The 16,607-nt window shown below is 38.9% G+C and overlaps 1 protein-coding gene across 8 annotated transcripts in view; it reads right to left on the bottom strand.

Annotated features, from left to right (window-relative positions):
• Positions 1-16,607, bottom strand: part of SIK3 (SIK family kinase 3) — a 266,066-nt gene that overhangs the window by 217,722 nt on the left and 31,737 nt on the right. For 2 of the 8 annotated variants that reach the window (XM_086339378.1, XM_086339377.1), the window contains exon 1: positions 4,172-4,277. The exons of the other annotated variants lie outside the window; for them this stretch is intronic. The gene's annotated coding sequence lies outside the window, so the exon portion shown is untranslated. Of the gene's footprint in view, positions 1-4,171; positions 4,278-16,607 lie in introns of those variants that run through there. 8 annotated transcript variants of the gene reach the window in all.

The raw sequence follows: 16,607 nt of genomic DNA on the forward strand, positions 1-16,607 counted from the left end.
GGTGGAGCTGATGTAATAATAATAAAGTACACAATACATGTAATGGGCTTGAATCATCCCGAAACCATCCCCTAACTTCTGGTCTGTGGAAAAATTGTCTTCCACAAAACCGGTCCCTGGTGCCAAAAAGGTTGGAGACTGCTGTGTTACAGAATGGGCAGAGAGAAGAGAGCCAGCAGAGAAGGAGAGATATTAAGTGGGAAATGACTCATTTTTAAAAGTCCCACAGAAGCAGCAGAGAGACAGGAGGAGGCCAGTGACGGTGCCTGCACAGAGCACAGGCTCCTCCCAGCTGCTGCTCAGAGCAGAAACCAGATGCAGAGTAACCTGCCAGCTCTCATCAGAAGTCCAAATGCACACACCTTCCAACCAGTTCTGCTCTTCTAAAACTTGTCTGTGCATTCATATCCAAGCAAGTATAAAGCTATGAATGCAAGGATGTTTCCCGTTCCGTAGTTTTGGGAAAGTGAAAAAACAGAAATAAAAGTTCATCAGTTAAGGTACACTGCCGAGGGCATGGGTTCAATCCCTGCAAGGGGAACTAAGATCCTACAAGCCATGCAGCAGAGCCAAAAAATAGAAGAAATAATACAGAGATATCCCTTACACTCTTTACCTAATTTCCCTCAATAGTGATATCTTCCAAAACTACAGTTCAGTATAAAACATTAGCTCTTAATATAAAAACAAACTTACAATGGTATGGTATTTAAAGTGTCCATACAGTTTGTGTATGTATAGGAGGAGACATACATGTGACTGCTAATAGTTGATACCTCTGAAAAAATGGTAATGGTTAAGCAAGAAAGAAAATGGAGGAATACAGTTACACTAATTGTTCTTACTTACCAAGTGCACATATTGCTTTTAGGATATCAAAGGTAAACAGGTAGAGGGGTTAACTTTTGAAATAAATAGGGCACGTCTTCTTTCGATCAAAGGAATTTTTCATTTTTAAGCAGAAGGGGAGGAAACTGAGGACCTTCACACTGAAAGCCTCTGTTTACTCACTCATTGTGTCCTAGCCTCCTCACTTCCGGCTCTGTTCTAGGCCCCTGGAGAATCCAAAACTAACCAGACAGGTGCCATCTCTGAATTCAAGGAACTCAACAGCTACCAAGGAAGGTGGACATTAGTCAGAAACGACACAGCACAGCACAGCAGTTCAGAACACAGGCTCTAGGGACTGACTGCTGGGGTTCAAATCCCAGTGCTCCTACCAAATGGCTATGTGACTTTGGACAAGCGACTTAACACTCTCCACTTCAGTTTCCCCATCTGAAGTGGGGACAATTCTAGGTCCTATGTACTTACCCATCTCTCTAGCCTATCAGATTGCTGTGAAAACTAAAAAAGTCCACATGTATAAAGTGCTTGGAAGGGTGTCTGACATACAAACACTCAAACGTCTACTGTTATTGTTACTCTCCTGACCATTAACTATTTCAGGGAGAATTTAATCTATCTTCAGGCCAATGGAAGGTTAGGAATAAGCCTTTCCAAGGAACTGACATATATGTCTCAAAGAGGAGTCTGAATTAAACACCAAAAGAGAAAACCTGTCTGGCCGAGGAAAGAACATATATAACTACCCTACGCTAAGAATGAGCTTGGCATGTGACGGATTTGAAAAAAAGCCCGTGAAACAGGAGCTCTGAGAGGAGAGAGATGAGGCTGGAAAACCAGAAAGGGCATGTTAAACTTAACATTTTATCTTTATCTGAATAACAAAAGGGATCACACAAGAAATAATAGATTTGCTGGATTTCCTTCTTTTTATAAAGATCACTTTGCTGGAGTATATGGAATCTTCTGTGGCAGAGGGAGGTGAACCTGAGTTCTGTTTAGAAAAAACAGTCATTCTGGTGAAGGAGAAATGAAATCAACCACAGACAAGTAAGAAGACTACTAAAGAGAATAACAAGCATATATGGGAGCGGAGTGCCTCATGAGTCAGTAAGAGAACAAATGAATACGATTCAGTCATTTCTTGAAGCTCTATGGCAGGAACACAGAAAATGGGCAGCACTGTTCACCCACAGCTGGAGACCTGCCTGACCCACGGGAGAGAAGAGCAAGGGTGCGAGGGAACCGAGGGCACCCATGACTCATCGCAAGTGATCAGCTATGGTGTCCATATGGGCTACAATCCCAGGAGCAACAGTACAGATCTGGGGACAGAGAAGATTTAAGGGGCTGGAGGCCTCGGTGAAATGAGAGAATAAGTTCAGCAAATGGCAACCTGAGAAGGCAGGAAACCATGTTCAGAGAGCCAAATTTCCAAACTTATGATTTCAGAGGTGGAAGTCTGACTGGCCGCAGGAAAAGACTGCTACAGACCAGTGGAGGGACAGATAGTTGCAAAGAGAAGATCCAGCCAGAATGAGATTAGGATCCTGGACAAGCAAACAAGTTGGACATGAAAGGCACATGAGATCATGGAAGGAGTAAGAATAAGCTATTTACAAGGATAAGAATTAAATTTTCAATTACATTCTTAAATATAATACCACAAGGAATGTGTTTTAAAGTATCTGGAATACAACAAGGATGCCTTCTGAAAAACAAAGCTTCATCTATTCATTCAGCCAAATCATCTTCAAAGATGTCCATGCTATAAGGCATTCCTGATAAAAAGCTCTTAGGCAAACACAGAAGGAAACTTGCTTGATTATTTGTCACAACTGGAGAGCAAGCCTCAAAAACTGGAAGGAAATCTTTGCAAAACATAAATCTAATGAAGGACTGGTATCCAAAATATACAAAGAACTCTTAAAACTCAATAGAAAAAAAAAAAACACTTTTTTTAATGGGCAAAAGATCTCAACCTCACCAAAGAAGATACACAGACATATGAAAAGATACATGCTTCAAATGTTATTAGTGAACTGCAAATTAAAAAAAAAAAGATTATCACTATGACCTATTAGAATGGCCAAAATCCAAAACACTGGTAACACCAAATGCTAGCGAAAATGGGAAATAGGAACTCTATTTCATTGCTGGCAGGAATGCAAGATGGTACAGTCACTTTGGAAGACAATTTGGCAGTTCCTGACAAAACTAAACATACTCTTACCATATAATCTAGCCATGTAATCACGCTCCAAGATATTTACCCCAATGAGTTGATAACTTAAGTCCACACAAAAATTTTCATGTGGATGTTTATAATAGTTTTATTCATAATTGCCCAAACTTGGAAGTAGACGAGATAGCTTCAGTAAATTGATAAACTATGGTATATCCAGACAATGAAATATTTAGTTATAAAAAGATATAAGCTACCAAGCCTCAAAAAGACACAGAAGAATCTTAAATGCATACTGCTAAGTGAAAGAAGCCAACTCGAACAAGCTACATACTCTTATGATTCCAACTATGATTCCAGAAATCTGGAAAAGGCAAAATTATGGAGACAGTAAAAAAGGCCAATATTTGCCAGGATTGAGGCCTGGAGGAGAGAGGAAGAGAGGAATAAGTGGAGTATGGGGTATTTTTAGGGCAGAGAAAGTATTCTGTGTGATACCACAATTGTATGTACATGACATTACACATTAGTCCAAATCCACAGAATGTACAAGATAAAATGTGGACCCTAAGGTAAACTATGGACTTTAGTCTAAAATAATGTTATCAGTATTGGCTCATTAGTTATAGCAAATGTACCACACTAACACAAAGATGCTAATATTAGGGGAGGGAAGGGAAGGAGGTACATGGAATTCTCTACATTCTGCCTAATTTTTCTGTAAATCTAAAACTGTTTCCAAAAGTAAAGCCTATTAATTTAAAACGAAAACTAAACTAAGAGCATTACCATGTGAGTCACACAGAGAAAATAATATCTGCTATTGAAGAAATATATCCAAGAGCTGAAGGCTACAAACTGCCTGAGCTTGGGCCGGCTCGTCCACTTAGTGGCTGTGTCGTTGTGGGCAGTCATTAACTTGTCTAAGTCTCGGTTTCTTCACCGGTAAAGGGGGTGCTAATCATCAAGGAGTTAAGACTGCGTCTACACATGTACAGCACTCAGCACGGTGACCAGAACACGTCAAGTATTCAATAAATATTAGCTCCTTGTTACTCAAAACAAGGTCTGTAAGCTTGTAAACCAGCATTACCCGGGGGCTCATCAGAAACGCAGCCGCTCAGGCACGCCCAGACTTACTGAGTTTGCTTTCTGGTAAGATCTCCCGGATGATTTCTGTGCCTAATAAGGTTGAGGAGCACAGCATCTCAGGTGGTATTACTGGCATCATGGCTCTTCTTCAACGTCACTAAAAAAGGAGTATAAATACTGGAAGAACCCAAATTATTGTTTGCTGATGATTATGAAAGTCTAAAAAGGGAGAATTAATTGTAATACTTAATAAATTTTGAAATATATGCTAAAGTGACTAATTAAAACATGTAGCACAGGTACACAGTAAGTAGGCTTTATTAAGACTATATGTTAACGAGACCATTTCAAACATGCAAGTAAGTGATAAATTACGAGAAGTTGGTTATTAGTATTTTTAAAGTCAGATCTTTATCTCATATTATACTGAAAATATATTCCAAGTGGATTAAAAACCTAAATATTAAAAATAAGTTTATAAAGCACTGGAAGAAAATATAGGACATTTACATTCCTAAGCACACATAAAACCCAAAAATCATACTAGAACTTTAGTTTTTTAAAAAACTTTTATATGACAAAAGATACTACAAAAGTTGAAAGTTAAATAATAAGCTGAGAGAAAATACACCATACATAACACAGGATTAAAAACTATATATGATTTTTTAAAAGTCCTATACATGAACAAAAAAAGTCTTTCAAAAACCCAACAACAAAAAAATGGGGGTGGAGGAATAAAGTAGGCTTCACGTGCAAAGAGAGTAAACAACAAAAGCTGCAGTAGAACAAAACAAAGAAATTTACCTACAAATATTTTTATGTGCACAGAAAAAGACATGGAAGTACATATATCATACTGTTCAGTTCAGTTCAGTCGCTCAGTCGTGTCCGACTCTTTGCGACCCCATGAATCGCAGCACGCCAGGCCTCCCTGTCCATCACCAACTCCTGGAGTTCACTCAGACTCACGTCCATCGAGTTGGTGATGCCATCCAGTCATCTCATCCTCTGTCGTCCCCTTCTCCTCCTGCCCCCAATCCCTCCCAGCATCAGGGTCTTTTCCAATGAGTCAACTCTTCGCATGAGGTGGCCAAAGTACTGGAGTTTCAGCTTTAGCATCAGTCCTTCCAATGAACACCCAGGACTGATCTCTTTTAGTAGTTAAATCTAGAGAACAAAACGTGAGAATGGGGGACTTTCTTTTTCTTTATAAACTTCTGCACAGACTGACATTTTTACATTACAATGAATTTTTTAAAAACTTAAAAAAAAAAAAAATTAAAAACTTATCATTGTTTAGTTATAAAAGAACAAATACTGAGTGTTGGAAGTTTTAGCATAAAAGGCAAATACTTTCAAGAAGAAAGCTTCCTGGCTTTCCCTACAGCTACTTAACCTCAAAATCATATGACATTTGGAAAATATATCTTCACATTATCAAAATTTTCCTAAGAATTCTTAAGCAAAAATATGCCAATTTTTTGTCCTCCCCACATAGACCACTATATTCAATTTCCAGTGGCCCTCTGTTCAAAGCCGGTTCCAACCTAACTTCAAAAGTGAAGTGTCTAAACCAGACAAGAAATTTAGCAACATAACATCAAATATTGATATGGAACCCACATGTCCAAAATATGCCTAACAGTAACAGACAGCAACTGTTTAAGAGTAACTGCAAGTAACTCCATATCCACTTCAGTTTCAATTCTGAATCAGTTCTCACTAAACTGGAAAAAAGTTTTTTGAACCATTTGTCACCTCTGACTAAACGCAGGCTTCAGCCCCTAAATCGTTGTGTGGAAAAAGTACATGCCCTCAAGAACTGCCAGTGGAAGGGTTTTTCCAGAAAAAGCAGTTCGCACACACAGCAGGAAAATCTTGTACAGAGGGAACTTAGCTACCACTTTAATTCCCTCAACCAATTTAGAAACTACTGGAAGTAAATGACTAAGAAGTAAAACATATGAGAAAAGGTGAAAAAAAATTTTTTACATATTAAAAACACACAAAGTGGTTCAAATTTGTTTGTTTTTAAAAGTTGCCTTTTGCTGAAATTAGAATATTACCTTCTTCTGCTCTGGATGAAATGGAAATTAGTTTTCCTAGTTTTCTATAATGCACTTAGAAGTCTGTAGCTGCTATCATGAATTACATTAATATGACTACCCAGAGGTTTTCTTACTACTATACTTAGCAAAATGTATTACACGTAGGTTCGCCTAACTATTCTTCACATCATTAGACCTGAATTTAATAAATATATACTACTAGTTGTTGGAATCCAGCACCCTCACCTTTCCCTAATACTGTCGCTCAAACAAGTTGAAGCTAAAATAATCAGCATCTTTGTCTCAGAAGATATGACCATGACCACAATGAAACCTTAAACTGGTGAGGTTGGAATCCTTGCACAAAGCAAAGCAAAGATTCACTACCTTTCACCATTTATGTATAATAATAACTGGCACAGCACCTTGGTTTCTACAGCGTCCAGACACAGAACCCCTAAGCACGGCAGCACCCTCTGCTCAATCTAAATTCAGCTGCCAGGCTATCTGCAACCAAAACAAACTGTAGGACCTGGTTTCCCTTTTTCAAAAGGTAAACAATCCCTTTGGCCTGACTTATCAATAAAGATGTGAGTAAAAAGAATTATCAGGAGGAGAGCATTCCCAGGTTTTAAGTTCTTAAGTTCTCAGTGAAGTTTCTTAAGATTCCTCACTTAGAAGATAAAGACAAGCCTTGTCAAGTAACACTAGAAAGGCACACTCTACTCCAAGAAAAACAAAACAAAAACCTCTTCAGGTACACTGATAACTTTATTATACACCAATGGGCATATCATCAGAAAGATCTAGGGGGGGAAAATGTGCCTGTAAAAGTACAGCATTAAACATTCGGACTGGTCAAGAGAAAACAGGCTCAAAACTAAAGTCAAAATTCCTCAGTATTTTTAAGTTTGGGCTTGCTCCTGTCCCAAACAAGCTCCTAAGCTTGCTCTTGAGTGTAATTTGTCAGTAACTGCCAAGAAAAAAAATTTAAACAACACAGAGTGCTTGTTTTATCCAATTTATAACATACTTCTTTATCATCAGAGAAACACTAAAAGTTACATAACCCTACATCTTTTGTAATTATCTTCTAAAGACAATTACAAAGATAATTTATTTTCTAGAGACAATTATCTTTTCATTTTATTTTAAATAAAAACAGCATACAAATTTATGGTCTCCCTTTCTTAACTGCTTTTTCTTTATTTTTTGAGATTCAGTTCAGTCACTCAGTCGTGTCTGACTCTTTGCAACCCCATGGACTATAGCACGCGAGGCTTCCCTGTCCATCACCAACTCCCAGAGCTTCCTCAAACTCATGTCCATCGAGTCAGTGATGCCATCCAACCATCTCATCCTCTGTCCTCCCCTTCTCCTCCTGCCTTCAATCTTTCTGAGATTACTGACTCTCAAAACTGGATAACAGAGACTGCGGAGGAAATTTATTTTCTTCCAATTCAACTACCAGGCATTTTACCTTCAGCAGTAGTTTTGTGTTTAACCATCATTCACATTTCTTCTCTATGATAAATACTGCCACAGGTTAGGAGGAACAATACAATTTAGCTCAGTGGGTAAAGAATCTAACGGCAATGCTGGAGATACAGGAGGCATGGATTTGATCCTTGGGTCAGGAAGATCCCCTGGAGGAGGAAATGGCAACCTACTCCAGTACTCTTGCCTGAAAAATCCCATGGACAGAAGAGTCTGGCAGGGCACAGTTTGTGGAGTCACAAAGAGCAGGATATGTCCAAGCAACTAAGCACACAATATAACTGAGCATGTTATCTTTTTAGATTTTGTACTTATAATTTCTGGCTGCTACTCAGATCTTGATTGTCTACTCATAAATCTACAACAGCCTTTTTTGGAAAAGGCACAGAACTTCAACTTAAGTTCTTTCTACTTAGAAAAGGCAGAGTAATTAATAACTAAATGCCCTACAAATTGAGTTCTCTTAAAACACTCAAAATATTACTTATAGTTAATTAATAGATCTTAGGGGACAGCAGAGGATGAGATGGTTAGATAGCATCACTGATTCAATGGACACAAATTTGAGCAAACTCCAGGAGATGGTGGAGGACAGAGGAGCCTGGCGTGCTACAGTCCATGAGGTTACAAAGAGTCGGACACAATTTAGTAATAGATCATAAGTGCATTTGCCTTTTAATTGCTAAAAATCTTGTGCTGTAGAGAAATTAGATGGATCCCATAGAAAATAACTTGTCTCTTACCAATCCCTGGTGGCTCAATGGAAAAGAATCCTCCTGCAAGGCAGGAGCAATGGGAGGAAATGAATATTCCATTTTACTTACAGCAAGTCAGACAAGCTATAAACTTTTGAAAATCATGAGAAACAAATTTTAAAGCTTATACTGAAGTTCATTCAAGAGCATGGAAACTTAAGTATGCTATAAGGTAAACTATTGTTTGTAAAGGAGTTTATCAAAATTTATTATCTGTTTCATCAACAAAGGGGCTATTTTCACACAAATCTAGCACCTTTCTTCAATATCTTCAAATCTTTTGAAATCTTCATAAATTGATTTTAGTAAACTTTATCCCTTGAACTAAGATGGATTAATTTTTTTTTTTTAACTTGTATCAATCTAAGATTCCTGACATCTTTACACTAAGGAGGGAATCTGGTCTTCACTAGAAAACATGATCTTTCTATAAACCATGTTAGATATGGATGGGTATTACTGCACAGAAATTATTTTCTTTAATATTATTAAAATCTGATGATTAATAAACAAGACATTGCCACTGACCTGGGTACCTGAGAAGTAGCTGGAAGACAGTTTTCATGTGCTTCAGTTATGGGTTAAAGGCAAAGATTTCTTAGAAATGATACCAAAAGCACAATTCATAAGAGAACAAATGGATAAGCTGGAACTCAAAATAAAAACTCTTGCTCCTAAAAGACACTGTTGATACATGTATACCTGATTCACTTTGCTGTATACCTGATTCACTTTGCTGTACACCTGAAATTAACACTGTAAATCAACCTTCCCTTGTGGCTCAGACGGTAAAGAATCCACCTGCAATGCAGGAGACCTGTGTTCAATCCCTGCATTGGGAAAATCCCCTGGAGGAGGAAACGGCAACTCACTCTAGTATTCTTGTCTGGAGAATTCCACAGACGGGGAGCCTGGCTGGCTTCCGGCCCATGGTGTTGCAAAGAATCAGACATGACTGAGCAACAAATCAACCAAACTCCAATAAAAATTTTTAATTTAAAAAAAAAGACACTGTTAAAAGGATGAAGAGATAAATCAAAGGAAGACAATCTTTGCGAAGCATTTATCAGATAAAGGACTTGTTTCAAGAATATATAAAGAATGCTCGAAACTCAACACTAAGAAAACAACCCAATTTTTTTAAATGGGCAAAAGATCTGAACAAGTATTACTACACTTCACCAAAGAAGAGAAACAGCTAGAAAGTAAGTAAGATGTCAATATCATTAGTTATTAGGAAAATGTAAATTAAAACCACAAGATAGCACTCCACAATGATTAGAACGGGAGTGGCCAAAACTTTATCATCCTAGTGTTGGTGAGGATAAGAAGAAACAAGAACTCTCATACACTGCTAGACAGAATGTAAGACAGTACAGCCGCTCTGGAAGACAATTTGGCAGTTTCTTAAAAAGTTAAGCACACACCTACCAACCATCTGATCCAGCCATTCCACTCCAAGGTGTTTACCCAAGAGGATAAAATATAAGTCTACCCAATATTTCACATCAAGTTCATAGCAGCTTTATTCATAATAGCCAAAATCTACAAACAATTCAAGTGTTAGATACAGATGAATGCATAAGCAAATCCTCTTACAGTCCTTACAATGCAACAGTGCTCCCACATACCACTCAGCAATAAAAAGCAACAAACCACAGATAAAGGCAGCAACAATGAAGGATCCTAAACACAGGATGCTAATGAAAGAAGAGCACATCCTGGCTAAGACTGTTTACACGAGAGTCCAGAAAAGGAAAAGCTAACCTATGATGACAGCAAACCAGCGAATTTCTAGGGGTAAAGAGGGGTGAGAATGAATGCAAAGGGCACAGAAGGAACCTCTGGGAATAACAGAAAAGTTCTTACATCTTGATTATATGACCACTATTTGGATGAGTTTGTCTGTCAAAATGCAAATCATATAAAACAGTTCAATTTTACTGAATGCAAATTATACATCAATCAAGTTGATTAAGAATATTAAAATTTTATTTGGGAGAAAAAAATCTATAAAATTATCATGTTTCCTAAGGTGTTTATAGTACTTTCCACTCGATACTTTCAGATCATTGACACAAAAAAAAAATCTCAGAAAAGGCTGGGATTATCATCCCATTGTATAAACTGCAGGGCGTTGGGGAAGTAAGATACGTAGTGATAGCAGTCAGAGCGTGAGTTAGGGGCATAACATTACAACGGGCAGGTTTATCAATGGTAACGAAACAACTACCACCAAACAGACAGGACGGGATAAACAAAGTGTTGAGTCCTGATCTGCTGAAAAAACTGCCAAGAACCACATTTAAAACCTAAGGGTTGGGAATTCCCTGGAGGTCCACTGGTTAGGACGCCACACTTCTATTGCAGGGAGCACTGGTTTGATCCCTGGTTGAGAAACAGGATTCCGCATGCAGGATGTGGGATGTGGCTGAAAAAATAAAGAAAGAAAAAGAGAAAAAGGAAAAAAAAATAATAAGGGCAAAGAAAAATATATAGTCCCAAGAAGAAGGTGGGGCAAGAAAATGCAGAAAATGCCTAAAGTCAACATTGAGCACTACACAACTCAAAACAAATACCTTTAATATAAAGTGAAGGGAGAAGCGGAGTTCAACACCCAAGATACTGATCTGAACCCAGATCTGCCACTGTGTCACACTTTATTAAGGTTACTGACCCTGGGAGATAATGAAAGACAGGGAAGCCTGGCATGCTGCAGTCCATAGGGTCGCAGAGTCGGACAAGACTTAGCAACTGATTGACAAAACCTCTGGGCACCCCAGTGTCCCTCCCCTTTTTGAAACAGAATAAATTATGGTCTCTGAATAACCCTTTTGAGACACTGCAAAAAATAAAGAATTTTTGTGAAAACAAATTTAAGTTATACAGGAAAGTTATATTCTCCATGCAAAAAGCATGCAGCTAAGAATATCTAAAATATCATCAAACCAAATTAATAACTAGGTATATTAAGAGTCAAAAATGGTACTGCACCGCAAAATGGCTCCCTAGAGACTACAAAAGCAAGCCCAACTGCCTCAGCTAAAAAGTCATGTCTTTCATGAAAGTGACCCAATCTCATCTATCTAAAACATCTCATATATCAATCCAAATTCATTTACTTTCCCCAAACGTAGTATCTTCCCTCCCTGGACACACTGTGCCCCTACTTCTGTCAGCAATCCAACTCTTCTACTGTGTTTAAAGGTGATCCCAAAGTCGCTGCCCTAATAAAAACTGCTTATCCTTCCCTGGTGGCTCAGACGGTAAAGCGTCTGTCTACAATGCAGGAGACCCAGGTTCGATCCCTGGGTTGGGAAGATCCCCTGGAGAGGAAATGGCAATCCACTCCAGGACTATTGCCTGGAAAATCCCATGGACAGAGGAGCCTGGTAGGCTACAGTCCACGGGGTCCCAAAGAGTTGGACACAACTGAGCGACTAAACTGAACTGAAATGATCCCTGAGGGGAAGATAAATTAGGAGGCTAAGATTAACATCTTAGTGAACAAAAACGTTCACTCCTTTTTCTTAATTTCTAGTGCTTGCTCAGAACTATAAAATGTGGCATTTAATTTTAAACCATATTTTCCTGTTCTCTAATCTTGTACTGCTTTTTAAATCAGTATTTCTTCACCTACAGAAAGGAAGAGACTTGGAGATGGACAGTATGACTTCCATCCTGGGGTAAGTCACCCCACTGTTGGAAAGACGAAAGTAGAGCTTGTTGCCTTCTCAATGATACTGTATTACAGACAGTTTCCCAACTCGAGGGGATGAAAATCTTAAACCAAATTCCATTTCAGCAACATCAGCAAGAATCTATAGTTTCACTTGCTCTATCTGGAGTTAGTTAGTAATGCTCAAAATTCTCCAAGCGAGGCTTCTACAGTGCTTGAACCAAGAACTTCCAGATGTTCAAGTTGGATTTAGAAAAGGCAGAGGAACCAGAGATCAAATTGCCAAGATCTATTGGATCACAGAAAAAGCAAGAAAGTTCCAGAAAAACATCTGCTTCACTGACTACTCCAAAGCCTTTGACTCTGGATCACAACAAACCCTGGAAAATTCTTAAGGAGATGGGAACACCTTACCTGCCTCCTGAGAAAACTGTATGCAGGTCAAGAAGCAGACTTTTGGACATGGGGAGGGTGAGATGGTATGTAAAGAGTAACATGGAAACTTACATTCAGTTCAGTTCAGTTCAGTTCAGTTGCTCAGTCGTGTCCGACTCTTTGCGACCCCATGAATCGCAGCATGCCAGGCCTCCCTGTCCCTCACCAACTCCCAGAGTTCACCCAAACTCATGTGCATCGAGTCGGTGATGCCACCCAACCATCTCATCCTCTGTCATCCCCTTCTCCTCCTGCCCCCAATCCCTCCCAGCATCAGGGTCTTTTCCAACGAGTCAACTCTTCTCCTGAGGTAGCCAAAGTTTCAGCCTCAACATCAGCCCTTCCAATGAACACCCAGGACTGGTCTCCTTTAGGAAACTTACATTACCATATGTAAAATAGATAGCCAACAGGAATTTGCTGTATGTCTCAGGAAACTCAAATGGGGCTGGGGGGCGGGGCGGGCGGGGCTCTGTATCAACCTAGAGGGGTGGGATCGGGAGGGAGATGGGAAGGAATTTCAAAAGGGAGGGGATATATGTATACCTATGGCTGATTTATGTTGAGGTCTGACAGAAAACGGCAAAATTCTGTAAAGCAATTATCCTTCAATAAGAAATAATTAATTTTAATTTTAAAAATTTAAGAAAAAAAAGAAGCAACAGTTAGAACCAGACATAGAACAATGGACTGGTTTCAAATTGGGAAAGGAGCCCATCAAGGCTGTATACTGTCACCCTGCTTATTTAACTTAAATGTAGAATACATCATGCCAAATGCCGGGCTGGACAAAGCACAAGCTGGAATCAAGACTGACAGGAGAAATATCAATAACCTCAGATATGCAGATGACACCACCCACATGGCAGAAAGTGAAGAACTAAAGAACCTCTTGATGAAAGTGAAAGAGGAGAGTGAAAAAGCTGGCTTAAAAGTCAACATTCAAAAAACTAAGATCATGGCATCCGGTCCCATTACTCCATGGCAAATGGAGAAACAATGGAAACACTGACAGACTTTATTTTCCTGGGCTCCAAAATCTCTGCAGATGGTGATTGCAGCCATGAAATTAAAAGACGTTTATTCAGTGGGAGAAAAACTATGACCAACCTAGACAGCATATTAAAACGCAGAAACATTACTGGCCAACAAAGGTCCGTCTAGTCAAAGCTATACGGTTTTTCCAGTACTCATGTATGGACACGAGAGTTGGACCATAAAGAAAGCTGAGCGAGACTCTTGAGGGTCCATTGGACTACAACATCCAACCAGTCAATCCTAAAGGAAATGAGTCCTGAATAGTCATTGGAAGGACTGATGCTGAAGCTGCAATACTTTGGCCACCTGATGCAAAGAACCGACTCATTGGAAAGCATCACCCTGATGCTGGAAAAGATTGAAGGCGGGAAGAGGAGGGGATGACAGAGGATGAGATGGTTGGATGGCATCACTGACTCAATGGACATGAGTTTCTGCAAGCTGTGGGAGTTGGTGATGGACACGGAAGAATAGTGTGCTGCAGTCCATGGGGTTTCAAAGAGTCGGACACGACTGAGGGACAGAACTGAACTGAACTCATCTGGAGTTAAGCTGGAAGAAGCCAGAAGTGTGGTTGTGGTGGTGGTTGACTCGCTAAGTCATGTTCGACTCTTGAGACCCCATGGACTGTAGCCCACCAGGCTCCTCTGTCCATGGGATTTTTCAGGCAAGAATACTGGAGTGGATTGCCATTTCCTTCTCCAAGGAATCTTCCCAACCTAGGAATCGAATCCAGGTCTCCTGCATTGTTGACAGATTCTTTACTGACTGAGCAATGAGGGAAGCCCAGAAGTGTAGGTTTGACAATTCTATATCTAAGTTGTTAGGCTTTTTGGTTTTTTTGTGGATTTCTTTGGCTTTTTTTTTTTTTTAGTTGTCATTATAATGAGAATTTTCAAATACACACATAAGTAGAAAGAAAGAAACTGTATAGTGACTCTCCTGTACCCATCAGACAGCTACAAAACTATAAACACATAGCCATTTGTACCTATATTCCTGACCTCTTTTTCCTTCCTCTCCCCAGCAGATCCCAGACACCATATAATGTCATCCACATTACATGAGTATAAATTTCTAAAAGGTAAGTACTTTTTTCTTTTGAACACAATTATAACATTACTATTCTACCTAAAAAGATAATAATTCCTTAGCATTAAATATCTAGTCAATGTTCAAATCTCTTTATTGTCATATAATAATTGTTAAATATTTTGGGCACAAATTGTAAAAATAACATAATGTACCTCTATGTACCCAATATTAAATAATAAAACATTACATAAACAATTGAAACTCATTTGAAGTACTTCTCATACAATTTTTTAATCAAATGGTCTGTTTAAGTCAGGATCTCAGATTACTTCAGGAGAAAAAAATTTATTTATTCTCTCCTGCTCTTTGGCCTTCCTTCAATTTCACAGCCAAACTCTCTTAATTTTTAGGAGTATGCAGAAGGGCATTTCCATCTCTCAGGACCCACTACTCTCCTTCTCAATCAAGAAAACAGCCCTTCTCAGGCCTTATACTGAAGTCTGCCATTACCTCAGAGCTTTCAGCACAGTCAGAAAAACATTTAGTCCAATGGCACAGCCTCCTTCCTCCACAGGTAAGCTGCCACATTTCATTTACTACTCCATGGAATTTTTTTAAACATTTTATTTATTTTTAATTGAAGGACAATTGCTTTATAATTATTGTGTTTGTTTCTGCCATCGAAAAAGTTTTGAACTCCACTGTCTTATAAATGTAAATAATGCAAGCCCTATTAAATGATTACTTTTCCGTTCTATGACTATCTCAGGAGCTCAATTTTAAGTTCTTACATTGTCAGCTTCCCATTTTAAGTTAAGCTACTATTAAATTAAGTAACTTACTTAAAATGACTATTAAGTTACTTCGTGAACTAAGGCACAGTACGTAGGGCATTTAAACCCAGAAAATTATAGGCACAATGCAGACAGGTCAACACTGGGTTGGCTCTCTTCCTTAGCCGTGAAATTCATCACTCACTAGCCACAAAGGGAACCAAGGAAGACGCTATATAATAATCAGCTCAAAAACAAACTCTTCACTAGAAAATAATATAAATGCAGACAGCGAATCATTGGGGTTATTTTCTTTCATTGTGACTACAGCTTAATACAAGTAGATAGCAAACGTTAGGTGAACAACTGGGAGATAAGAGGGGGAAAAAGCATAATCTTTCTAACTACTTCTAAACTCCAAGAGCTAGTAACTTGGACATTCAGCAGGGACTGATGAATCAAAACCCCTTTATTATCCACATGCTTGGACTTAGCATTGTGCAGGACAAAAATCAACATGGCAGTCTCTGTCTTTGAGGAACTTACACTTGCAACACTTGCAAAAAACCTACTTGCAAAAGTAGGGAGTCAAGAAATACCTGGAATAACAGGCAAATTTGGCCTTGGAGTACAGAATGAAGCAGGCAAAGGCATTAATAATAGAGTTTTGCCAAGAGAACACACTGGTCATAGCAAACACCCTCTTCCAACAACACAAGAGACGACTCTACATATGGATATCACCAGGTGGTCCACACCGAAATCAGACTGATTATATTATTTGCAGCCAACAATGGAGAAGCTCTATACAGTCAGCAAAAACAAGACCAGGAGCTGGCTGTGGCTCAGATCATGAACTCCTTATTGCCAAATTCAGACTTAAACTGAAGAAAGTAGGGAAAACCACCAGACCATTCAGATACGACCTAAATCAAATCCCTTACGATTATACAGTGGAAATGACAAACAGATGCAAGGGATCAGAGCTGATAAACAGAGTACCTGAGAACTATGGATGGAGGTTCGTGACATTGTTTGTACAGGAGGCAGGGATGAATACCATCCCCAAGAAAAGAAATTTAAAAAGGCAAAATGGTTGTCTGAGGAGGCCTTACAAATAGCTGTGAAAAGAGAAGCTAAAGGCAAAGGAGAAAAGGAAAGATACACCCATTTGAATGCAGAGTTCCAAAGAATAGCAAGGAGAGATAAGAAAGCCTTCCT

The sequence above is a fragment of the Bos grunniens genome, chromosome 15, assembly GCF_055505025.1.
Source record: "Bos grunniens cultivar Pamir isolate PY7600 chromosome 15, Bosgru_T2T1.0, whole genome shotgun sequence".
In the NCBI taxonomy this organism is placed as follows: domain Eukaryota; kingdom Metazoa; phylum Chordata; class Mammalia; order Artiodactyla; family Bovidae; genus Bos; species Bos grunniens.